Source organism: Coregonus lavaretus, assembly GCF_964263955.1.
Source record: "Coregonus lavaretus genome assembly, chromosome: 21".
NCBI classification, from domain to species: domain Eukaryota; kingdom Metazoa; phylum Chordata; class Actinopteri; order Salmoniformes; family Salmonidae; genus Coregonus; species Coregonus lavaretus.
In genome coordinates this window covers 43,195,065-43,219,938 of record NC_140008.1, presented here as the reverse complement: position 1 = coordinate 43,219,938, position 24,874 = coordinate 43,195,065, and the positions used below count along the sequence as shown (strand labels likewise).

General features: G+C 44.6%; 1 pseudogene across 1 annotated transcript in view; it reads left to right on the top strand.

Annotated features, from left to right (window-relative positions):
• Window positions 1-24,874, top strand: part of LOC311149166 (protein Niban 1-like) — a 41,655-nt pseudogene that overhangs the window by 9,300 nt on the left and 7,481 nt on the right. Inside the window, exons 2-13 of the transcript in view lie at window positions 12,384-12,514; window positions 12,670-12,798; window positions 12,976-13,096; window positions 14,104-14,268; window positions 14,666-14,781; window positions 14,872-14,976; window positions 15,078-15,238; window positions 16,545-16,732; window positions 16,995-17,141; window positions 17,328-17,438; window positions 17,573-17,680; window positions 19,681-19,792. The product of the transcript in view is annotated as a protein Niban 1-like (transcript). The remainder of the gene's footprint in view (window positions 1-12,383; window positions 12,515-12,669; window positions 12,799-12,975; window positions 13,097-14,103; window positions 14,269-14,665; window positions 14,782-14,871; window positions 14,977-15,077; window positions 15,239-16,544; window positions 16,733-16,994; window positions 17,142-17,327; window positions 17,439-17,572; window positions 17,681-19,680; window positions 19,793-24,874) is intronic.

Here is a 24,874-nt window from a genome sequence, read left to right as displayed (position 1 = left end):
AATATTAGACTTGCTTCTGGCTGTCCATCAATATCGATGTTGACGTTATATTGTTATTAAACACATGAATCCCAGCATCCCATGGCACCCTGATATGTCATATCTACTACACTACTACTGCTGAAGCCTGGAGTGAAAACATGTTATTGTCACATAGTCGATACGTCACTTGAGGTCGCCAGTACAGCAACACTATTGCTAACTGACAATGAGGAGCAGGTCATGATGATAATAGAACAATCTCATCTGAGCACAGAACCCTTTTCACACCTACTCCACAAAATTAGAACCTCCTTTTCATAATGTGATCAATGGGGTTGTGGATGGATGATGTAATGGTATAACCTGTTGAGCTTGCCCTCCTTCAACAGAACACTATTTACACACAGGTGTAAACTCCCCCCTGTGAGCCAGCTCTGGATTGGCCAGTCTGATCGCTGGAATCTCAGTATGGAAAACCACCACTGTTTATGATTATTTTACCTTTCAAAGTTCAGCAGATATGCAAATGCTATGTGACAGGCTGGCAGCAGCCAGCAGGGGAGTGTGTGACTAGCATTCTGTCTCGTTGACACACACACACGCTACTTCAGAGGCTGAGCATAAGGTCTTCAGAATGTCGCCCACACAATGACTTTAAGACGTGACAGAAACATTCATTTGTGTGACATAAACATTCACTTTCCTTTACTGCTTGTGACATGAATGTCAAGTATGCTTTAGCATCTTTACTCTCTAGTCTAGAGAGAATGGCTTTATAGATTGGGTTATATGGATCAAGTGTTTGCAGATGTGTCATGTAACCTACCTACCACTTGTGGGAGTTCATAGACACACACTACATACAATGCCTTCAGAAAGTATTCATACCCCTTGACTTCTTCCACATTTTGTTGTATTACAGCCTGAATTCAAAATGGATTAAACAAAAAAATGTCTCACCCATCTACACACAATAACCCACAATTACAGCTGTAAGTCTTTCTGGGTAAGTGTCTTAGAGCTTTGCACACCTGGATTGTACAATATTTACCCATTATTCTTTGAAAATTCTTTCAAGTTGGTTGTTGATCATTGCTAGACAGCCATTTTCAAGTCTTGCCATAGATTTTCAAGCAGACTTAAGTCAAAACTGTAACTAGGCAACTCAGGAACATTCACTGTCTTCTTGATAAGAAACTCCAGCGTAGATTTGGCCTTGTTTTAGGTTATTATCCTGCTGAAAGGTGAATTCATCTCCCAGTGTCTGGTGGAAAGCAGTCTGAACCAGGTTTTCCTCTAGGATTTTGCCTGTGCTTAGCTCAATTCCATTTCTTTTTTATCCTGAAAAACTCCCCAGTCCTTAACGATTACAAGCATACCCATAACATCATGCAGCCACCACTATGCTTGAAAATATGGAGAGTGGTAGTCTGTAATGTGTTGTATTAGATTTGCCCTAAACATAACACTTTGTATTCAGGACAATGAAATGCTTTGCCACATTTTTTGCAGTATTACTTTGGTGGTCCTCTGTAGCTCAGCTGGTAGAGCACGGCGCTTGTAACGCCAAGGTAGTGGGTTCAATCCCCGGGACCACCCATACACAAAAATGTATGCACGCATGACTGTAAGTCGCTTTGGATAAAAGCGTCTGCTAAATGGCATATTATTATTATTATTATTATTATTATTATTATTATTATTATTATTATTATTATTATTATTATTATTATTATTATTACTTTAGTGGCTTGTTGCAAACAGGATGCATGTTTTGGAATATTTTTTATTCTGTACAAGCTTCCTTCTTAGTCACTCTGTCAATATTGTGGAGTAACTATTATGTTGTTGATCCATCCTTAGTTGTCTCCTATCACAGTCATTCTCACTATTTTAAACCACTTAAATGTAACTATTCATATTCGAAAATGTAATCTACGTAATCCCCATAAGTAATTATTTATCATGAGAGGGCCATAAAAAATAGCTAGTAATGCTGCATACTCCAATAAAGGTTAAAATCTCACCTTTCTGATAAAAATAGTTATAAATTGCTGAGATGTAGTCACTTTTGAGGACACAAGCTGAAGTACACAGTACAAATATGATACAAATATGAAATATTTGATATTATGTATTTCTTATTCAACAACACTTTGAATAAGGCTTGAAATGACTTATATGCTTTTTTAAATATAGTATAATCAAATTATAAAATGACTAACTATAAGATTGCACCTTCCTTATATCTGTAAAATACATATTTGTATGTTTAGTGTTAGAGAAAATGTGCATATTTTCTAAAGGTCTCTCTCGATCAAAACGTCTGCCCTCATCGCTGTGAACATCTCACAGAGCTCAAGCTTGGCTTCCTGAACTCGTCAGGAACTCGCCTTTCATCTCATATTAATCATGTCTGTCTATGACAAACAGAAAGTGTTTTTTGTTTAAAATCTATGAATTATTTTAGATGAATGGCTATAAATCGATCTGAATGTGTTACAGTGATGAAACCACTCTCTCCTGCTGAGCTACAATGTAAGGATTGCAGGCATGTGCTTTGTTGCAGGCATGTGCTAGCTCCTGAGTGGCGCAGTGGTCTAAGGCACTGCATCGCAGTGCAAAACTGTGCCACTAGATCCTGGTTCGAATCCAGGCTCTGTCGCAGCCGGCCGCGACCGGGAGACTCATGGGCGGCGCGCAATTGGCCCAGCGTCGTCCAGGGTAGGGGAGGGAATGGCCGGCAGGGATGTAGCTCAGTTGATAGAGCATGGCGTTTGCAACGCCAGGGTTGTGGGTTCGTTTCCCACAGGGGGCCAGTATAAAAAAATAAATAATAATAATATGTAAGTCGCTCTGGATAAGAGCGTCTGCTAAATGACTAAAATGTAAATGTAAAATGTTAATGGCTGTGATGTAAGGTTCAGCCAGGAGTTGATGGACAGTCAGAAGAGCGAATGAAATGGTAGGAGCGACATTCCAAAAAGTGTTTTGGAATTTCACATCCTACGTCACACAGTCTCAGAAAATATACTACTGTGTCCGTGGGAACCAGGGCTATCACTTAATGCAAGATCTATGGTGTCCACAGATCGATTTATAAACTGGGGACATCTAAGAGGTAAAGTCACCATTGGCCTCATGGTGAAATCCCTGAGCGGTTTCCTTCCTCTCCGCCAACTGAGTTAGGAAGGACACCTGTATCTTTGTTGTGACTGGGTGCATTGATACACCATCCAAAGTGTAATTAATAACTTCACCATGCTCAAAGGGATATTGAATGTCTGCTTTTGTTATTTTTACCCATCTACCAATTGATGCCCTTCTTTGTGAGGCAATGGGAAAACCTCCGAAAAGTTGAGTAAACGTAAAAAGGCTGTGGAACCAGTTACTTAATAATAATTAGTTGAAACAACTAAAATTGTTTTACAGTGCAGCCTGCCCCAACACCAACACTATGCACACCTGGAGAAGGGTGCCACACACACAGGTAGAGAGATACAGACCACACGCACACCTGAGAAAAACAGCCTCACACACCTCAAACAGGTTGACCCAGGTAGGTCAGGAACATCCAGGTATATCAGGTTGTATGGTTATTATCAAATCTAGGTAGTAAGCTTATCATTTGTTTGATACAATCCTTTAATTCAAACACTAATGCATCCATACGCACGCACACACAAACAAGAGTCTTGATTGAAATGGGAGCAAACAGCATTACGGGTTGGGTCATGGGCATGGCTCTCACCCGCGAGGAGTAGTAGGATATCCACTATCCTAGCCAGGGGAATGTGTATACAAGGGAGGGAGACTATACTCTGATTAGCACTGCAGTGATCAGTGGGGAAATGGCCTTGTTAGGGTACACTGAGAGAAGAGACAGAACTACCTTCAACCAGAGTATCGTTTAGCAGCAGAGACCTGAGAAAAAATAAAATAAAAAAAGAAATAGTTCCACTGAAGCTGTTGATCATGAGGCTTTCCACTCAATAACACATACTTAGATGAATTAACTTTAGTCTTAACTTATACAGGATGAATGCTGCTTTGTTTCCATAGGATGTTTTCCACGCATTACATTTTAGAAGGAGAGGTGGTTGGTTGGTATTGCAGAGTGTTAGTCTTATTCTAATAGTCCAGTAGCTGGATGCTGTAACCGTCCTTTTTATAGGTGACCTCATTCATGAGACTGACAGTTGAGATATTCTCTATCTTTTCTGGCTTTGCCTTTGCAATCTTTCTCTCTCTCTCGCTGTCTCTCTATTGGCTTGTGTCAATGTATTGTATTACTGTATTACACAATAACAAGCTCTCTAAATGTGCACTCTAATCTTTTCAGTATCTGAAGATTAATATCTAATCTTTTCAGTATCGCAGACCTTGAAGAAAACTTTCCATAAAAACCACAAGAAGACCTTAGTAATGTTCAGAGAACGTTCTAAGAATGTTATTTAAAAACATATACATTCCGTTTTCAGCATCAGCAAAACTCTCTCTATCCTATATTTTGTTAAGTGTGTTCAGGTGTGTTAGCTGCGCCCACTAATTGGCCACATCTGATCTTTAATGAGTGTTTGTTTCCTTTGAAATGGGGTCTGTTTGAATAGACTAAAATGAAAAGCTTTGAATGCGTAAAAAAACATGGCATGCTAGCTCCATCCTGGTGGCGCGGTGGACTAATTCCATGGATAGAAAACAGAAGATTATAGATTTGAATCTTACTGATGCTGTGTCACAATAAAAAATAAATGTGTTTGCATGATTAATGCCTAAGGAAATTAATTTCCATGTGTCCTACCTGTGCTTGGAGTTTTAAAAATGTTAACCCAAAATAGGCTAGCAGTGGTATTAAAAGTCTTCTTGAAACATTTAGAGAATTTAATTTTTTTTAAACCTCAAAATAACCTTCAGAGCGTCAATAAAACCTCCCAGGAAAACTTTAAAGGAACCAGAGTAAAACATTCTCAGAACCTCCCTGCAACCTAAAAATACAAGTTCCCAGAACAGGCAAATTGTTCACTTCTGTTCCCAGAAGGTTTAAAAACGTTCAGTTTTACCGGTCAGGAAACGTATGGCTTCGTTCCCACAATCAATGTGAAACCAAAAACATATGTTCCATCAATTTCGAAGGAAAAATATGTGCTAGCTGGGTACTGTGTGTGTGTGTCTGTGCGTGCGTGTGTGTAAGAGTTTTAGAGAGGAGTTTGGTGGCCTTGGACTGGAGCGCCGTATGGCTGGCTGCACAGACACACACAATCTGGTTGGGCTCTTACATACACCAAATGACTTACTCACGCAACCCTTAGAGAGAGAGAGAGGGAGGGTAATGAACTGTTACGACTGCCTCTACGCTCTGTGTGCTATAATATGATAATCTACGAAGGCTACAGTCCCTGTGATGTCACCTGGTTTGTGTCTGTCAGTTTGAATGGCTTGAATAACTTGCCTGGCAATCTTGATGTAGTGAAAGATGAGATGGTCTGAGCTCATTGTGGAAAAATACTAATGAACTCAGCTGAAACTTGGTGTTTTGTAGCTAACCTTCACTCAGAGGCACCGGGGTATAAAGGCTGAATCAAGGTTTATATGAAGAGTTTATTTCCAAAACATTACTGTTTTCAGATTTCTTATTAATAGATTTGAGATATTTTGGCTAAATGCTATATACCATTGTTTAGCTGGAATGGAATATTCGTATCCTGTATATTTGACTGATATGTTGTTGTCTCACCTAGCAATCTTATGATGAATGCACTAACTTCGATGTTGTTAAACCTAGCAGTACTACATACTTCTGTGAAAGTGAGGCGGATATATAGTGTTTGCAAAAAAACATGATTATTTGTCTCTCTAAAATGAAACCATCAAGAGATAGATTTTAACAAAATACATGTCTGTCATTGAACAACCCCATTGAAAAATATGGGTTATTTCTGAATTCGAAGGACCAATAAAAAGGGATAAAAAAAACGTAGGTGCTGGATTTTAGGGCGGTAGCAACCACCACAGGGTGTCCGTTCAGAACACGAAGCAGTAGTTCCATTTCAAGGTTTAATGAAGATCACCAGCATTACGACCAGGAATACGACTTTCCCGATGCAGATCCTTTGTTTGCTCTCCCCAGGGCAACTGAACTGATTCCAGCGGCTGACCCAAAACATCGCCGGCGGAGGAGAGGCACTCGGAACGGCCTGCTGGTCCGACTTAGGAGGCGCGCACACCACCCACCACTTCCAAGTATTCTACTCGCTAATGTTCAATCTTTAGTTAACAAAGTTGACGAACTACGGGCAAGGATTTCTTTCCAGAGAGACATCAAGGCCTGTAACATACTCTGTTTTACGGAAACATGGCTCTCTTGGGATATTCTGTCGGAATCGGTACAGCCAGATGGGGTTCTCAGTTCATCGCGCAGACAGGAATAAATATCTCTCCGGGAAGCAGAAGGGCGGAGGTGTGTGTTTCATGATTAACGACTCGTGGTGTAATTGTAGTAACATAGAGGAACTCAAGTCTTTCTGTTCACCCGACCTAGAATAGCTCACAATCAAATGCCGACCGTATTATCTCCCAAGATAATTTTCTTCGGTTATAGTCACGGCCGTGTATATCCCCCCTCAAGCCGATACCAAGACGGCCCTCAAAGAACTTCACTGGACCTTATGCACACTGGAAACCACATATCCTGGGGCTGCATTTATTGTAGCCGGGGATTTTAACAAAGCAAATTTGAGGACTAGGCTGCCGAAGTTCTATCAACATATCGACTGTTGTACTCGCGCTGCTAAAATCCTCGACCATTGCTATTCAAACTTCCGGGATGGTTATAAGGCCCTCCCCCGCCCTCCTTTCGGCAAATCTGACCACGATTCCATTTTGCTTCTCCCTTCCTATAGGCAGAAACTCAAACAGGAAGTACCCGTGCTAAGGACTATTCAATGCGGGTCTGACCAATCGGAATCCACGCTTCAAGATTGTTTTGATCACGCAGACTGGGATATGTTCCGGGTAGCTTCCGAAAATAATTTAGACATATACACTGAAACAGTGACTGAGTTTATCAGGAAGTGTATAGGTGATGTTGTGACTATTAAAACCTACCCTAACCAGAAACCGTGGATAGACGGCAGCATTCGCGCACATCTGAAAGCGCGAACCACCGCATTCAACCATGGCAAGGTGACTGGGAATATGGCAGAATACAAACAGTGTAGCTACTCACTCCGCAAGGCAATTAAACTGGCAAAACATCAGTATAGAGACAAAGTGGAGTCGCAATCCAACGGCTCAGACACGAGACGTATGTGGCAGGGTCTACAGACAATCACTGACTACAAAAAGAAAACCAGCCACGTCGCCGACACCGACATCTCGCTGGTGTGTTCATGGACATATTCAATCTCTCCCTTTCCCAGTCTGCTGTTCCCACATGCTTCAAGAGGGCCACGATTGTTCCTGTACCCAAGAAAGCAAAGGTAACTGAACTAAATGACTATCGCCCTGTAGCACTCACCTCTGTCATCATGAAGTGCTTTGAGAGACTAGTCAAGGATCATATCACCTCTACCTTACTTGTCACCCTAGACCCACATCAATTTGCTTACCGCCCCAAAAGATCCACAGACGATGCAATTGCCATCACACTGCACACTGCCCTATCCCATCTGGACAAGAGGAATACCTATGTAAGAATGCTGTTCATTGACTTTAGCTCAGCATTCAACACCATAGTACCCTCCAAGCTCATCATTAAGCTCGAAGCCCTGAGTCTGAACCCCGCCCTGTGCAACTGGGTCCTGGACATCCTGACGGGCCGCCCCCAGGTGGTGAAGGTAGGAAACAACATCTCCACTTCGCTCAGCCTTCTCCTGTACTCCCTGTTCACCCATGACTGCGTGGCCAACCATGCTTCCAACTCAATCATCAAGTTTGCAGACGACACAACAGTAGTAGGCTTGATTACAAACAATGACGAGACCACCTACAGGGAGGAGGTGAGGGCTCTGGGAGTGTGGTGCCAGGAAAATAAAATCTCACTCAACATCAACAAAACAAAGATGCTAAATGACTTAAATGTACAAATGTAATGATTGTGGACTTCCCTATTCACATTGATGGGACCGCAGTGGAGAAGGTGGAAAGCTTCAAGTTCCGTGGCGTACACATCACCGACAAACTGAAATGCAGACAGTGTGGTGAAGAAGGCGCAGCAGAGCCTCTTCAACCTCAGGAGGCTGAAGAAATGTGGCTTATCACCTAAAACCCTCACAAACATTTACAGATGCACAATTGAGAGCATCCTGTCGGGATGTATCACCGCCTGGTATGGCAACTGCAACGCCCACAACCGCAGGGCTCTCCAGAGGGTGGTACGGTCTGCCGAACGCATTACCGGGGGCAAACTACCCGCCCTCCAAGGCACATACTGCACCCGACGTCACAGGAAGGCCAAAAATATCATCAAGGACATCAACCACCCAAGCCACTGCCTGTTCACCCCGCTATCATCCAGAAGGCGAGGTCAGTACAGGTGCATCAAAGCTGGGACCGAAAGAATGAAAAACAGCTTCTATCTCAAGGCCATCAGACTGTTAAATAGCCATCACTAGCACATTAGAGGCTGCTGCTGCCTGTTGAAATCACTGTCCACTTTAAGAAATTGAACACTAGTCACTTTAATAATGTTTACATATCTTGCACTACTCATCTCATATGTATATACTGCATTCTATAATATTCATCTGTATCTTAGTCCATGCCGCTCTGTCATTGCTTGTCCATATATGTATATATTCTTAAATCCCATTCCTTACTTTTTTGTGTGTATTGGGTATATGTTGTGAAATTGTTAGATATTACTGCACTGTCGGAGCTAGAAGCACAAGCATTTCCCTACACCCATTATAACATCTGCTAAACATGTGTATGTGACAAATAAAATTTGATTTTGATTTGATTTGATTAATAAGCATGAGCGATCTACAACAGAAAATAACCTAGCACCACAGACAAATGCTAACAAATGCTAATCGCTAATAAGCATGCTAAATTGTCATGCATCTTTCATTTGTCTTGATCCAGGATTATTTCTGTTATTTCGAAAGGAGCTGAAAGTTGGTGCATTGATTCATGTAATGCTGCGTGGTGTTGCAGAACAGACAATACTTCTTTGGGTTCTCCCGTGACCTTTCCTCCGGAGACTGGTTCTGTGCAGAGAGTTCGAATTCGTCCTTTCTCTGTTTCACCTCCATGGAGGGTGGTGATGGTCTTGGGGAAGGATTTGTCTTTACACTGATTTCGGCGTGAGCTAGGGTGGTCTCTGCTTTGTTCGCTACTGAACTGCATGCCATCTACTTGCACTCTCACCTCGTACTCGAGCCACTCTGCCAGGTGAAGGAGGGCTGGAATGGGTGTCTTGTGTGAACCCCTTCATCTCTTGAAGTTGGCTCTTAGGTCGTGTGGTAACTTAACTAAGAGGCGGGAGATGTGTGAGCCACACCTCAGTTCTCTCTGTCCATTACTCCCTAGCTGATCCAACATGCCAACCAAGGCACGCACCCTCAGAGTGAATCTTCGGAATGCCTTGGTGTCACCACTCTTGATGATGGGGCCACCCATTAACCCTGCAATGCGTTGGAGGGCAAGCTGGTGGGGCTGGCCATACAGTTCTGTGAGGGACTCCATGGTGGCACTGTATGGGTACCTGCTGTTGCTGTAGGAGTCGGCAATTAGCAAAGCCTCTTCCAACTTAAGGTGGTCCACCAATATCTGAAACTTGAAGCACTCTGTTGCATGTACAGGCAAAACATTGTCAAGGGCCACATTCAGCCTTGCAAACTCTTGTGGGTCTTCATTGATGAAGTTGGGGATGGTAGGAGTTGGTCCACGGTAGACGTGCTCCCGGCTGGGTGGAGAAGGTGTGCGGTAGCGGACAGGTGAGTGCCGACGACGATCAGGTGAGTAGGCCCGGCGGTGACGGTCAGGCGAGTAGTCGCAGTGGCGATGGTCAGGTGAGGGGTGATGACAACGGTCAGGTGAGTAGTCGCAGCAGCTACGGTCAGGTGAGTAGTCGCGGCGGCGACAGTCAGGCGTGGGCTGACAATGGGAATCAATTGAGGGTTTACGACGGCAATCAGGCATAGGCTGACCGTAGCGGTCAGGTGAGTTGTCGCGTCGGCGTCAGTCAGGTGAGTAGTTGCGGCGGGACAGTCAGTTGTAAGCTGACCGTAGCGGTCAGGTGAGTAGTCATGACGGTCAGGTGCAGGCTGACGACGGCGATCAGGTGTAGGCTGACCACAGCGGTTAGGTGAGTCAGCCCTCTAGGTGGCGCTATAGGGCTACGAGTTCTGCAATGAGAAGTCGACTGGTCTCGATGGTGCGATGGCTCATGACCTCGAGGGGTTGACTGAGTAGATGATGACGGTGAGGATGACTGGTCTGAGAAGGAGAGCCCTCTGATCCCAAGGTTTTCAATGAGCTAATCTATTTTATCATGCTGCCTTTGTGACTGCAGTTGATCATCTCTGGTTGTCACCAGCTGTGCCCGCTCAGGCTGACTTTGATGATGACAATCTCTAGTCGAGGTGCGCCTGCTATGGGGGGCCGGTGAGTTGGCCATTGATGAAGTTGAGGCTCCATCCTCACTGTTGCGGGTCAGCCTGGGTAGTGACTTGAACTGTTGGGGACCCATTGAAGCGGATGAATTTAGCTCTTCCGATAGCTCCAGTATCTCCCGTGTCAACTTCTCAGTTTCCTCTCCTATCAGCTTCAGGCACGTTACGACTGTTCTGGAAGAATGGGTTGTTTCTGAATTCGAAGGACCAATAAAAAGGGATAAAAACGTAGGTGCTGGATTTTAGGTCGTTAGCAACCCACCACAGGGTGTCCGTTCAGAACACGAGGAAGCAGTAGTTCCAGTTCAAGGTTCAATGAAGATCCACACACACACATACAATACCACTCTCTCTGATACTAATTGTGGTTCTGTAAAGAAAAGAGGAGAAATATTTGCATGTCAACAACTAAACAGGCTATGTGGACCCAAACACATGATAGATGCACAAATAACAATAGAGCAATGTATAAATAACTACACATGATAAAACAACATAATAAACATGAGCGATCTACAACCGAAAATAGCCTAGCACAACAGACAAATGCTAACAAATGCTATTCACTAATAAGCATGCTAAATAGTAATGAATTGCGGATGACAATGCTAATGCTAATGCTAACACTAGCGGGAGTAAGCAAGCTAGCTAGCTAGCTAACAAGTTTAACACATGGTACATATTTACAACAGACACTATTTATCTCCAAACAACAAGACTTCAGGATTTTGGCACTTACATTTAGCTGCACGCACAATAAACATCAGAAAGAAAAGCAATTTATTCTAAGGAGGTAGTATAAGCAGGAGAGAAAAACAGGTTGGTCATTGGAATGGAAACTACAGACTGCCTGAGGCCCTGCCTGGTCGGGTATTATGCTAAGTCCTGGGAAAAAGGCTGCTGATTGGCTAATAAGATTATGATGATTGGCATGACCTTATTCCAATAGGAAAACCAAAAGAAAGTTAGGGTCTTGGAAAGGAGATGAGCTGGCCGTTTTTACTCTTTCATTAGTTCATTAAACAATACAAGCTAATATACCAACATTTCTGAAAATTCATACAGTATATAGCGTTTTAGAAATAAATTATTCATATGAAGTAAACCTCACGAAGCAGCCTCTGTAGAACTTCCCCTTTTTCTGCTCAATTACAGTACTATTCTTCACACAATCACTATGAATTATCCTTGCCATTACCAATACTTCTACTAGTCACTATACTTTATTACTATTACAGCTGCTACTACATACTGTACACTGAGTGTACAAAACATTAGGAACACCTTCCTAATATTGAGTTGCACCCCCTTTTGCCCTCAGAATAGCTTCAATTTGTCGGGGCATGGACTCTACAAGGTGTCGAAAGCATTCCACAGGGATGCTGGCCCATGTTGACTCCAATGCATCCCACAATTGTGTCAAGTTGGCTGGATGTCCTTTGGGTGGTGGACCATTCTTGATTCACACAAGAAACTGTAGAGTGTGAAAAACCCAGCAGAGTTGCAGGTCTTGACACAAACCGGTACACCTGGCACCTACTACTATACCCCGTTCAAAGGCACTTACATTTTTTGTCTTGCCCAAATACTCTCTGAATGGCTCACATACACAATCCATGTCTCAATTGTCTCAAGCCTTAGAAATCCTTCTTTAGCCAGTCTCCTCTCCAGCTTTCACCTGGATACACCTGGTCAGTCTGTCATAGAAAGTGCAGGTGTTCTTAATGTTTTGTATACTCAGTGTATAACGCTAGTTACTGTATGTTTGGGTGATGTTGTTTGTAGGTTGTGCAGAGGCAGAGCTGAAAGAGTTCGGTCCCCACTACAGGACACAGTGCTCTGTAGTCTTCTTCTCCGAAGTCCAGGGTGAGCTGGAGAAGCCGAAAGAGAAAATAAAGCAGCTCCTCAAACAGAGGGTAAGGAGTGTGTGTGTGTGTGTGTGTGTGTGTGTGTGCGCTTGAGTGAGTGAGTGTGTGTGTGTGTGTGTGTGCGTGCGTATGTGTTCAATGGATCTCTCCATTGATTACCACTGCGAACATGGCATCATGACATAATCTCTGTGTTGATCCAGGGTCCTCCGGAGGCTGGGGAGGTGCTGTATGAGGAACAAGTCCTCCATTTTGAGGACACCAGGAAGTGGAAAGAGAGGTACGTGGTGGTGCGTGCCAACTACTGCCTGGAGTGCCACAACAGCTTTGAGGTGAGCAGGAAACTCTTATGACACCTTTTTAACAGCCATAAGGAGGACATAGTCATTGGGGAGACATTTTGTCTGAGTAGGTGAATAAGCAGCATAAGAAAAATGTATACAGTATTTGAGCTAAATAAATAACAGAAAAATGGAAATAGCCCTAGTGCAGTGACTCCTTTCTTCCAGACCTTTGTGAAGGGCGTGCCCCCGTGCCACAAGCTGCTGCCAACAGGGGGCACTGTGCTCACCACAGAGGAGAAATACATGGCCATGGTGGACAAATGCTTCCCTGTTTCTGAAACCAACAGTGAGTATATATCATGTAGTAGGATGTCAGTTTTGGGCATCCATACTTGTGTAAGCAAATAGCAATGTCGAAGCTGGCTACCGATGCTGTGCTTCCTTATTAATATATATTATGACATATACCGACCACACTAGACAGTAGATAGATGCACCAGCCCTGGATCTTCTATTAGTACTCAGAGTGTGAATGTGAGTGTGTGAGTGTGGGTGAGTGTGAGTATGAATGTGTGTGGGTTAAGTTACACACCCTCTCTGTTGCTACACAAAATCACAATGGCAATCCCTTTCTCGCAGACAGTCTCTATGTAGGGTTCGCTTGGTTTCCTACTTGTCTAGTGAAATCCCAATGCAAATACCCTTGAAACAAACAGTCTGGCCTAAAACCTGTTCAAACCTGCCTACAGGGACACAGAAGCGTAGGGAAACCAGTCTTTATAGAACCGGACTGATAAAACCATTCCATCCACTGAGCACTGATACATGCTGTGTCTGTCTGTTGGGAGATTCTTTCATTTTGTCTCTGTTGCCATTCCGGACACTTATTTTGAAAGTTGCCAAATTTCAGTCAAATACGTTGTTGTTCCCCAACTCCCACCTCAACTGCTTTTAGATGTGTAGAGAGCACAGTGAGTGGGTGTTTTTTAGTCCTTGCTACTCTGGGAGAAGCAGCATTACCTCTCCTGTTACAGACGGCCACAAATGCAGATAAAGGCAGTTGTTTTGATCACATTTGATCATATGTTTTCTCATGAGAGATGAGTACTACCTTAAAATCATCAGATGTTTCGTCCTTTGGAATAGGCAGTGTGTTCCTCTAGTAAAACCAGGCAGACTGGTGTGTGTGTGTGTGTGTGTGTGTGTGTGTGTGTGTGTGTGTGGGGGGGTGGGGGGGTGGGTGGGTGGGTGGGTGTCCCATAAGTCCCATGCTATGGCCCAGCATGATGTGTGTAATAATATTAACAGCCAATGTGTATGACCAACATGATAATGTGTGTGTTTCTATTGCAGATGTAAATGAGAAGTTTGCCCCTCCTATAATCGGCATGCCTGGACAGTTCCCTGTGTACCTCAGGCTTCCGTACCGTAGGGATTACTACTTCTGCTTCCGACAGGAGACTCGCCAAGCTGAATTCCTCTCCATCCTCTCCGACTGCATCCGCCACCAGAACCAAGGTAACTAACCAGCAAGAACGAACGGTTACCATGGTAGCAGGTTCGCCACACCAGCACTGAAGCAAAGATGCATAGGCATAACTTTAATAACAGTTTCATGTAGGGTCTCCTGAGGGAGGGGAGCATACACAAAGCTCAGTCAGAACTGAGCCCAGGGCTGTGCTCCAATTCTCTTCCGTTCACTCTGAAGTGTGCAGTCACTCACCCCCCTCTCTCCTGTGTATGGGACATAGTGGAAACTCCCGCTAGCCCATGTTTTCACAGTGTTTTGTAAGTGCACACTTTGTGGAGACAAGTAGGGAATTGGAACACAGCCCAGATTTGACTTCCATGTTAAAAGACAGAGAAGCATCACACATTTCTTCCATCTCTCTCTCTCTCTCTCTCTCTCTCTCAGACTTCCTAAAGAAGAATACAGTTGAGGTGCAGGCCTTCCTCAACGCGGTCCACCTCTACAGACAGGAGAAGGGCAGCTATGACTCCTGGAACATGCTGATTGGAAGTGACGTCAGGGTAGGTTACTGTCTGGTTTAGCTTCTAACACTCACATTGAAACTCTGTCCCCCCCTCCCCCACATTATGTGTTTATGTGTGTGTGTATAGGTACTGGCCAACTTGGTTATGGAGGAGCTGTTGCCCTCTTTGGAAAAGGACATGCTGCCTCATCTGAAGGCCAGGAAGACAGATAGGAAGAGAGTGTGGTTCGCTGTGAGTCACGCTGCCAATACTAAAGTATGATGATGATGATGCGTGTGTGTGTATATTTCCTTAAACCCTAACCCTTGACCCCTCTCTCTTCTACACCACAGACGGTAGAAGCGGCCTATATCCTGGTGCAGGAGCGTGCTTGAGGGTCTGACTGCTCTGAAGGAGGAGTGTAGGACGGCAGCTCACCAGCAGGAGGTGCTGATACGCTCTGATATGGACCAGATCCTCAACTCCAGAACCTACCTGGAGGGAAAGCTACGAGGTACCGACTAACCCTGTAGAGAGAATCAATCCAAAATCTGCCCCCATACTATACTCATATATGGGTAGGGGTTAATTTAGAATTCAGCAAGAGAGTCAGGGCTATGCAGCTCTCACTCACTACAAGACAAACAGGCTGTACAAATGCAATATGTTACTTGTAGTTTGTCACATGATACTGTTTTGCATGAATGCATCCATATGACCGTGAACATGGCAGGTTAACTGCATGCATTTTTGTGTACTTGTGTGTGTGTGTGTGTGTGTGTGTGTGTGTTTAACTATACTTGTGGGGACCAGAAGTCCCCACAAGAATAGTAAAAAAACAAAAATTTGACCAACTGGGGACATTTTGTTAGTCCCCACAAGGTAAAATGCTATTTCTAGGGGGTTTAAGGTTAAGGTCAGAATTAGTGTTAGGGTTCAAATTAGTCTTAGGGTTAGGAGCTAGGGTTAGTTTTAGGGTTAGGGTTAGGAGCTAGGATTATGTTTAGGTTTAGGGTTAACGTTAGGTTTTCGGGTTAAGGTTAGGGTTAAGGTTAGGGTAAGGGTTAGGGGTTAGGGAAAATAGGATTTTGAATGGGACTGAATTGTGTGTCCCCACAAGGTTAGTTATACAAGACTGTGTGTGTGCACGCACATGTTCGTGCATGCGTGCTTGCCTTTGCGTACGTGTGAGATTGTGTGTGTCTGATTTTAGGGGGCTGGGTAGACCTGTTGGTGATCCAGCAGGGCTTAGGTTAGGGTGTGGTATTGGGGCGTTGGTGTACATTATTATGTTGTTCAATTCAGTGTTGTTGACACTGATACCTAGCTAACTCCCTGTGAGAGTGAATGTCTCTGTGGGGACAGCAAATGCCACCCAGCAGATCTGATGACTCTGTACACTGGACTACAATATTCATGTTCATTAACACAGGCAGTTTACACACGAGCCATGCCAATACCCTCCATCAAATGAGTTACAATTATCCATCTTAGGAAGCAGCACTTAAGATACCTTGTTTTATGTTAATTAAAGCCTGTTTTTATTGCATTAATGGAACAGCAGCACTATAGATTAAATCCAGAGAGAGCTTAAACTGTGACTCAATGTACAGTACTGTATCTTGCTCTATTGACCAAGCCCTAGCTTGTGGTCTGCATGAATCTACGAATGTATCTGTCCTCCTGTAGCCAGTGTATCAGAGCAGCTAATAAATGTATCTGTCCTCCTGTAGCCAGTGCATGAGAGCAGCAGTGAATGTATCTGTCCTCCTGTAGCCAGTGTATCAGAGCAGCTAATGAATGTATCTGTCCTGATGTAGCCAGTGTATTAGAGCCTGCAGAAAAGTTCTGTTCGGAGGGCGTGCAGCCCTACCTGGCCTCTGTACTGGAGGAGCTGATGGGACCAATCAGCTCAGGGTTCCAGGAAGCACGGCTCTTGAGTGACAGCCAGATGGACCAACTGTGTCAGGACTTCCAGGAGGGCGGGGTTACCAATGAACTCAAGCAGGTGCACACTTCCTCTTATCTTCGTCTCATAAACAATCCTGTCTGAGCTATCCTTTATTCGAACTCTTGACCCTCACTTTGTCTGTTGATCCCGTTTCTCTTTCTTCTCACCCTTTCCCTCTCTCCCTCACCCCTTTTTCCTCTTTCTCATCTATTCCCATTTTATCAAACTCCATCACCCATTTCTCCCTTTCTGTCGCTTCCTTTTCATCACCCTCTCTCTCCTCCCTCTCATCCCCCTCTTCCTCTTTCCCTCTATCCAGGCCCTAGCTAAACTGAGTAGGCCCAATCTGTTGAGTTGTTACCAGAGGATCAACTCTCTCCACGACCAGCTGCACAACCTACAGGAACGCTTTGGCTTCTCCAACATCAGCAGCCTGGTCCACAGCACCCAGATAGACCTACAGCAGGTAAACATTACACACACACGAAGTGACTTACTAAGATTTTCCACACGTCAATACTCATCAGACAGTCTCAGTTCTTGTGAATCAGACAGACAGTGATGACGATAAATAATAATAGCTATGTACAGTGTGCTAGCTGTGCCATTGATTGATGAGCTCCCAGTTCATTCCTCCGTGTTCTGTGTTCAGCTGGTGGAGAATGCAGCGTACACGTTTCATCTGCTGCTCTACAAGGACATAGAGGACAACCCAGGCAACGCAGGCTCTGCCATGGAGAAGTCCAGGCACAGGGTGCTCAAGGTACGCTGCTTATTCATTATTACACATCAGTGTATAAAGCACAGTTACCTCACTGGCATACAGAGGAACTCACCGAGACAAGCACTGATCAAAATAGATGTTTATATGTTGACTAAACTCTCTGTATGTTGCAGCAATATGACTATGACAGCGGTACGGTGAGGAAGAGGATCCTTCACGAGGCCTTGGTGGAGATCACTCTGCCTTACATCAAGAAGAACCTGGCCCCCACTTACAAAACAGTGAGTCAATACACACACTTTACCCTTTAACCTAACACTAGAACCAACACACATAACCTGGCCCCCACCTTGTAGCAACTGATCATGTAATAACTGCCAATAATGGAATAGCTGTTAATAATGTAAAACTTTTGCATTTATAATGTAATAAATGTTGATAATGTAATAAATTGGCAATAATGTAATAAATATGCTGAATGCATAACGTAATAACGTTTTCGAGCATAATGTAATAATTAAATTATTATTATTACATTCTGCGTTGATTATTACATTATAAAGTGGTTAAAAAAAGTGATCAATAGTCTAATAACTGTCTTTAATGGCATGCCAATTAAGTGTCACACACTTGAGGAACACTTTGTATTTATATCCACTGCCACAACAGACTGGCAAGGGCAAGGGGTGGGGGGGCGTTACCATTGCACTTCCATTCTGACCTTGACTTTTCAGTATGACCCCACTTGGGATTTGAACTGACATTTGGGGCATGCTGATCATTCTGCTGCGGCACAAAGTCCGTAGAATTTCAGAAGTCCACTACACATTCATACCTACACTGAACAAAAATACAACATCCAACAATTTCAAAGATTTGACACAGTTACAATTCATATAAGGACATCAGTCAATTGAAATAAACTCCTTTGTGAAGATAATCCATCCACCTGACAGGTTTGGCATATCAAGAAGCTGATTAAACAGCATGCTCATTACACAGGTGCACCTTGTGCTGGGGACAATAAAAGGCCACTCTAAAATGTGCAGTTTTGTCACACAACACAATGCCACAGATGTCTCAAGTTTTGAAAGAGTGTGCAATTGGCATGCTGACTGCAGGAATGTCCACCTGAGCTGGGCATATTATTCTGTTTTAATGTTACTCCTAAATCGTTTTTCTTAAGAGTATTTTTAACAGACCAGAGATTTAATTTGAAGTACAAAGTGTAGGAATACAGGTGAAATTAGTAATTGACATAGCCATGGTGGCGTAGCAGAAAAATCTGAATTCCATAAACCAAGAGGTTGTGAGTTAAAATCACAGGTGAAGACATGCTGAATAATAAGTATTGTATGAATAAACATACACAGTACTGTATGTCAGTGTGTCAAATATGTAAGTTGAAAACACTATGTTAAAAGCACTGTGTGTGTGTGTGTGTGTGTGTGTCTAACATTGCCAAAAGACAATGAGCTGTGAATGGATCAGTGGTTCACCAATCAAGGCCATGGCAACAGTAACAACGGGTGATGTGTAATGAAACTAGGCTGTGTATGTCCTGGGTAGAACGTTTATTTTTATTTTTGGGAGAACGTTTCTTTGTGACGTCAGGTGACGTCCCCTGGAACAAGCCGGGTACTAGACAAAAACCTCCAGGGGACCATGACACAACATCCCAAGAACGTCCTAAAAACATCCTCAGGGACAAACTGGGAACTACACAAAAACCTCAAGTGGACCATGAAACAACGTTCCTTGAACGTCCTAAAAACGTTCTTGGGGACAAACCGGGAACTAGACAAAACCTCCAGGGGACCATGACACAACGTCCCAAGGACATCCTAAAAATGTCCTCGGGGACGTCCCTGGGATAAACCGGGAACTAGACAAAACCTACAGGGGACCATAACACAATGTCCTTACCACTTTAGGCGACCATTTTGTGACATTCCTGGGACGTCCTAAATAAAAAATAAAAAATAAAAAAAGAGAGTGAATATTACATTATTGGTTAAAGTTATTACAGTATTACACATGCAAAAGTTCTTACATTATTAGCTGCTATTGCATTATTGGTATTTTATTACATTATCAGTTGCTACACACCTGCAAACTTGACCTTCAAAACCCTCAAGAAAATGGGGGGAAAGTCAGCATACGTTATACTGCCCCAAAATAATAGTGTTTTGAGAGCACAAGCCTACATATTTTTTGTATCCTGAAATCTCATTATTGTTTAGAAAATCACAGGTTGAAATGGTTGTTTCTGTGTCTTTAGGAGCTGCAGGGTCTTAAACAGTTAATCTATGCAGACTATTCCAACTTTGTCCATGTTCACAATATCTATGAGGGCATTCTGCTGCAGAGTCTGAACAAGGAAGTCATCAAAGGTATTGTTTCTACTACATATTGGAGTTATTACTTTTATCTTATTCAAGCGTAATACACATCTTAGGCATTACTACAATGTTACTCTCTCTGCTCACCCACACCGATATTATTAGTGTGCTTGCTGAAAGTTATTCCCCATACCACTGTACTCATATCCTTCCATATCCTTGTCTGTACATAATGCCCTGAATCTATTCTACAACGCCTGGAAATCTGCCCCTTTCTTTCTCTGTACCCAATGCACTAGAAGACCAGTTCTTAAAGCCTTTAGCCGTATCCTTATTCTACTCTTCCTCTGTTCCTCTGGTGATGTAGAGGTTAACCTAGGCCCTGTAGCCCCCAGTATCACTCCTACTCCCCAGGCGTTATCATTTGTTGACTTCTGTAACCATAAAAGCCTTGGTTTCTTGCACGTTAACATCCTAAGCCTCCTCCCTAAGTTTGAGTTATTCACTGCGTTAGCACACTCCGCCAACCCTGATGTTCTAGCAGTGTCTGAATCCTGGCTTAGGAAGGCCACCAAAAATTCAGAAATGTTCATCCCCAACTGCAACATTTTCCATCTCGATAGAACTGCCAAAGGGGGTGGGGTTGCAATCTACTGTAGAGATAGCCTGCAGAGCTCTATCATACTATCCAAGTCTGTGCCCAAACTGTTTGAGCTTCTACTTCTAAAAATCCACCTTTCCAGAAATAAGTCTCTCACTGTTGCAGCTTGCTACAGATCCCCCTCATCCCGAGCTGTGCCATGGACACCATATGTGAACTGATAGCCCCCCATCTTTCCTCAGAGTTCGTACTGCTTGGTGACCTAAACTGGGATGTGCTTAACACCCCGGCCAACATACAATCTAAACTAGATGCCCTCAATCTCACACAAATTATCAACGAACCTACCAGGTACAACCCTAAATCTGTAAACATGGGCACCCTCATAGATATCATCCTGACAAATTTACCCTCTAAATACACCTCCGCTGTCTTCAACCAGGATCTCAGCGATCACTGCCTTATTGCCTGAGTCCGTAATGTGTCCGCTGTCAAACGACCACCCCTCATCACTGTCAAACGCTCCCTAAAACACTTTAGCGAGTAGACCTTTCTAATTGACCTGGCCCGGGTATCCTGGATGGATATTGACCTCATTCCGTCAGTAGAGGATGCCTGGTTGTTCTTTAAAAGTGCTTTCCTCTCAATCTTAAATAAGAAAAAATTCAGAACTAAGAACAGATATAGCCCCTGGTTCTCCTCATACTTGACCAGCACAAAAACATCCTGTGGCGTACTGCATTAGCATCGAACAGCCCCCGCGATATGCAACTTTTCAGGGAAGTCAGGAACCAATATACACAATCAGTTAGGAAAGCAAAGGCTAGCTTTTTAAAACAGAAATGTGCATCCTGTAGCACTAACTCCAAAACGTTTTGGGACACTGTAAAGTCCATGGAGAATAAGAGCACCTCCTCCCAACTGCCCACAGCACTGAGGCTAGGAAACACTGTCACCACCGATAAATGTACAATAATCGAAAATTTCAACAAGCATTTCGCTACGGCTGGCCATGCTTTCCACCTGGCTACCACTACCCCGGCCACCAGCTCTGCACCCCCCCCCGCTTCTCCTTCACACAAATTCAGACAGCTGATGTTCTGAAAGAGCTGCAAAATCTGGACCCCTACAAATCAGCTGGGCTAGACAATCTGGACCCTTTCTTTCTAAAATTAGCCGCCGAAATTGTCGCAACCCCTATTACTAGCCTGTCCAACCTCTCTTTCGTAACGTCTGAGATCCCCAGAGATTGGAAAGCTGCCGCGATCATCCCCCTCTTGAAAGGGGGTGACACTCTAGATCCAAACTGTTACAGACTTATATCCATCCTGTCCTGCCTTTCGAAAGTATTTGAAAGCCAAGTTAACAAACAGATCACCGACCATTTCGAATCCCACCGTACCTTCTCCGCTATGCAATCCGGTTTCCGAGCTGGTCATGGGTGCACCTCAGCCACGCTCAAGGTCCTAAACGTTATTATAACCGCGATCGATAAAAGACAGTACTGCGCAGCCGTCTTCATCGACCTGGCCAAGGCTTTCGACTTTGTCAAACACCGCATTCTTATTGGCAGACTAAATAGCCTTGGTTTCTCAAATGACTGCCTCAACTTGTTCACCAACTACATTTACATTACATTTACGTCATTTAGCAGACGCTCTTATCCAGAGCGACTTACAAATTGGTGCATTCACCCTATAGCCAGTGGGATAACCACTTTACAATATTTATTTATTTATAAATATATATTTTTTATTTATTTTTATTTTATATATTTTTTATATATATATTTTTTTTTTGGGGGGGGTGGGTGGGGGGCTGGGGGGGTAGAAGGATTACTTTAGGGAAGGGGAGCCAGCAGGCCAGAGGTGGATGAACGCAATGCCCTTGTTTGGGTGTAGGGACTGATCAGAGCCTGAAGGTACAGAGGTGCCGATCCCCTCACAGCTCCATAGGCAAGCACCATGGTCTTGTAACAGATGCGAGCTTCAACTGGAAGCCAGTGGAGTGTGCGGAGGAGCGGGGTGACGTGAGAGAACTTGGGAAGGTTGAACACCAGACGGGCTGCGGCATTCTGGATGAGTTGTAGGGGTTTAATGGCACAGGCAGGGAGCCCAGCCAACAGCGAGTTGCAGTAATCCAGACGGGAGATGACAAGTGCCTGGATTAGGACCTGTGCCGCTTCCTGTGTAAGGCAGGGTCGTACTCTCCGAATGTTGTAGAGCATGAACCTGCAGGATCGGGTCACCGCCTTGATGTTAGCGGAGAACGACAGGGTGTTGTCCAGGGTCACGCCAAGGCTCTTCGCACTCTGGGAGGAGGACACAACGGAGTTGTCAACCGTGATGGCGAGATCATGGAACGGGCAGTCCTTCCCCGGGAGGAAGAGCAGTTCCGTCTTGCCAGGGTTCAGCTTGAGGTGGTGATCCGTCATCCATACTGATATGTCTGCCAGACATGCAGAGATGCGATTCGCCACCTGGTTATCAGAAGGGGGAAAGGAGAAGATTAGTTGTGTATCGTCAGCGTAGCAATGATAGGAGAGGCCATGTGAGGATATGACAGAGCCAAGTGACTTGGTGTATAGGGAGAATAGGAGAGGGCCTAGAACTGAGCCCTGGGGGACACCAGTGGTGAGAGCACGTGGTGCGGAGACAGCTTCTCGCCACGCCACTTGGTAGGAGCGACCGGTCAGGTAGGACGCAATCCAGGAGTGAGCTGCGCCGGAGATGCCCAGCTCGGAGAGGGTGGAGAGAAGGATCTGATGGTTCACAGTATCAAAGGCAGCAGACAGGTCTAGAAGGACAAGAGCAGAGGAGAGAGAGTTAGCTTTAGCAGTGCGGAGAGCCTCCGTGACACAGAGAAGAGCAGTCTCAGTTGAATGACCAGTCCTGAAACCTGACTGGTTTGGATCAAGAAGGTCATTCTGAGAGAGATAGCAAGAGAGTTGGCTAAAGACGGCACGCTCAATAGTTTTGGAAAGAAAAGAAAGAAGGGATACTGGTCTGTAGTTGTTGACATCAGTGGGATCGAGTGTTGGTTTTTTGAGAAGGGGTGCAACTCTCGCTCTCTTGAAGACGGAAGGGACATAGCCAGCGGTCAAGGATGAGTTGATCAGCGAGGTGAGGTAGGGGAGAAGGTCACCGGAGATGGTCTGGAGAAGAGAGGAGGGGATGGGGTCAAGCGGGCAGGTTGTTGGGCGGCCTGCAGTCACAAGTCGCAGGATTTTATCTGGAGAGAGAGGGGAGAAAGAAGTCAAAGCATAGGGCAGGGCAGTGTGAGTAGGACCAGCAGTGTCATTAGACTTAACAAACGAGGATCGGATGTCGTCAACCTTCTTTTCAAAGTGGTTGACGAAGTCATCCACAGAGAGAGGGGGGGGGGGGGGGGGGGATTCAGCAGGGAGGAGAATGTGGCAAAGAGCTTCCTAGGGTTAGAGGCAGATGCTTGGAATTTAGAGTGGTAGAAAGTGGCCTTAGCAGCAGAAACAGATGAAGAAAATGTAGAGAGGAGGGAGTGAAAAGATGCCAGGTCGGCAGGGAGTTTAGTTTTCTTCCATTTCCGCTTCGCTGCCCGGAGCTCTGTTCTGTGAGCTCGCAATGAGTCATCAAGCCACTGAGCTGGAGGGGAGGACCGAGCCGGCCGGGAGGATAGGGGACACAGAGAGTCAAAGGATGCAGAAAGGGAGGAGAGGAGGGTTGAGGAGGCAGAATCAGGAGATTGGAGGGAGAAGGATTGAGCAGAGGGAAGAGATGATAGGATGGAAGAGGAGAGAGTAGTGGGAGAGAGAGAGCGAAGGTTGCGGCGGCGCATTACCATCTGTGTAGGGGCAGAGTGAGTAGTGTTGGAGGAGAGCGAGAGAGAAAAGGAAACAAAGTAGTGGTCGGAGACATGGAGGGGAGTTGCAGTGAGATTAGTAGAAGAGCAGCATCTAGTAAAGATGAGGTCAAGCGTATTGCCTGCCTTGTGAGTAGGGGGGGACGGTGAGAGGGTGAGGTCAAAAGAGGAGAGGAGTGGAAAGAAGGAGGCAGAGAGAAATGAGTCAAATGTAGACGTAGGGAGGTTGAAATCCCCCAAAACTGTGAGGGGTGAGCCATCCTCAGGAAAGGAACTTATCAAGGCGTCAAGCTCAGATAGAGTTCAATGTGTCAAATCGGAGGGCCTGTTGTCTGGACCTCTGGCAGTCTCTATGGGGGTGCCACAGGGTTAAATTCTCGGGCCGACTCTATTCTCTGTGTATATCAATGATGTCGCTCTTGCTGCTGGTGACGCTCGGATCCACCTCTATGTGGACGACACCATTTTGTATACATCTGGCCCTTCATTGGACACTGTGTTAACAAACCTCCAAATGAGCTTCAACGCCATACAACACTCCTTCCGTAGCCTCCAACTGCTCTTAAACAATAGTAAAACTAAATGCATGCTCTTCAACCGAACGCTGCTTGCACCCGCCCACCCGACTAGAATCACTACTCTCGGCGGGTCTGACCTAGAGTATGTGGACAACTACAAATACCTAGGTGTCTGGT